This window comes from Gossypium arboreum, chromosome 12 (genome assembly GCF_025698485.1).
Source record: "Gossypium arboreum isolate Shixiya-1 chromosome 12, ASM2569848v2, whole genome shotgun sequence".
NCBI lineage: Eukaryota > Viridiplantae > Streptophyta > Magnoliopsida > Malvales > Malvaceae > Gossypium > Gossypium arboreum.
Genome location: NC_069081.1, coordinates 76,197,221 through 76,199,409, shown reverse-complemented (window position 1 = coordinate 76,199,409; position 2,189 = coordinate 76,197,221).

Genomic DNA, 2,189 nt, shown 5'->3' with positions numbered 1-2,189 from the left:
ATGCTGTTTTTGTGTGGTATTAAGTGCATAATTGGCCTCAACATGGACATGCATATTCGGCCACATGAGGGAAATTGGTGTGCATGCATTCGGTTAGACGAAGCATATTGATGCCTATTCTTGGCTTAGAAAATTGACTAAGAGGAATATTAACTAATGTGTTGAGTTCGATTCGTGATTTCGTACATATGCGACTTTGATGCACGATGAGCATATATATTGGCTAGGTATCTTGAATTCTCTTCGATGCTCAAATGATAAAACCAATTTATTTGTTAAATTAAGCTCAAGAGCAAAGGGAGCTAAATCCGATAAGGGAAGGAAAAAGTCGTCGAATAGCCGTCGAAATCGTTCGACCACGTCCGAGGTAAGTTTTCGAGTATCGAAACTTAGATTTTGATTCGATTGAATGAAGTAATAAGCAATCGAATTTGTGCCTTTGTATGTGGCCATTGAGTCGAAATGATATTTTGCTAAGTGAATTGTGCATAAAAGTTGTGTTATGAAATTGAAACAAATATGTGTATGAATGTTCGAGTGATATCCGGCTAAGCCGAAGGCAATTGTGCAATTAGATATCGGGCTAAGCCCAAGGAAATTGTGCGAGTTATGATATCCGGCTAAGCCCAAGGCAATTGTGCAAATTGTGATATCCGGGTTAAGTCCCAAGGCCTTTGTGCGGGTTACCATAACCGGCTATGTCCCAAGGCGTTTGAACAGTAGCTATATCCGGATAAACTCCAAGGTATGTGATCCGAGAACTTTGAACTTGCTGGAAAATTTTAGTTAATGCACTTGTGAAATTCCCAACAACAAGGTATGTTTTGTGTGTGCTTAGCACACTATGAGTAAGTCGTATGAATATTCGCTCTAATGATAAATGAGCTATCGGCATTAACTAGGCCGTTATTTGTGTATGAATATAAGAGTTGGGATTGTGAAGTAAGCATGTCTTTGAGAAATTGTGCATATGAATTATTGTTTAGCTACTTGAATGCTATGCTTTGGTTGTGTGTATATTATGACTCAAACTTACTAAGCATAAATTGCTTACTCCGCTTTTTTGTTTCTCTGTTTATAGATTTTGCTCGTTAGCGATCGGATTCGGGATCATAGAAGTTGAAGTCAACCACACTATCAAAGCCCTTTTCGTACTCCTTTAGTTGAGTTTTGGATATGGCATGTATAGGACTACCCTCGGTTGTTTTAAGTACCTTGTGATGTATATGTGTGCGCCATGCGAAAATGGTTCAGAAAGGTGGAGTATGGAATTTGACCATATGTGGTTTGTAATTATATTTGGTTTCATGATGTGATTATGGTTTGGAATGAGAGAGTTGGTCACATGATCAGCCATTGGAATGGCTAAATATGATCATATGTTGGACATAAGTATGACTAGACTATAGCTGGTCCATGGGAACTACATTATAGGTAAAGCCTACCTTAAAAACAGATGCTGCCAGCTGCAGTGACGTGGATGTGGAAAATCACAAAAATTTTTAGGAATGGTGTTAAATAGTGAATAAATTAAGCGATTGAACCTTGACGAATCTATTTTCATATGAAAGTAACGAAATGATCATATGAACAGTATACCGAGAGATATTAAAGTTCTTGTGAGACAGGGCCAGAACGGTTTCTGGGTCCCCTATTGCGAATTTGAAAATTTACCATAAATTATCCAGAAGGAATTAGAAGTCATGCCTTATATGTGCAGATTCCTTTTTGAGTCTAGTTTCATTAGAAACAAACGACATCAGTATTGAAACCCTGTACAGAGAGATATTCAAGTTGTAACACGCAAAGGTCAGTGTAGTCGACCCCTGCAACATGGGTGACTTTAACTAATAAACTGTACCAATTGGCCCGACCAAAAATTATAGAAATAAATCCATGGACGGATATATGAGTCTAAATTCAGGGAAAATTTACGGAATCAGTTTCTGAGTTGTGAAACTCGAGATATGCTTTTTAAGGCGACAGCGACACAGTTTTCCAGCTTGCCTGGAAATGTCAAATTGGTCGGTGCCATAAGAGGTTTTGGCTTGTTAACCCCTCGTGTCCGACACCGGCAACGGTCTCGGGATCAGGGTGTTACAATTTTATTGGTATCAGAGCCACGGTTTAGTCGATCCTAGGACTACCATGATATGTTTGGGGTCTAGCTATACATGCCATTAAGTGAT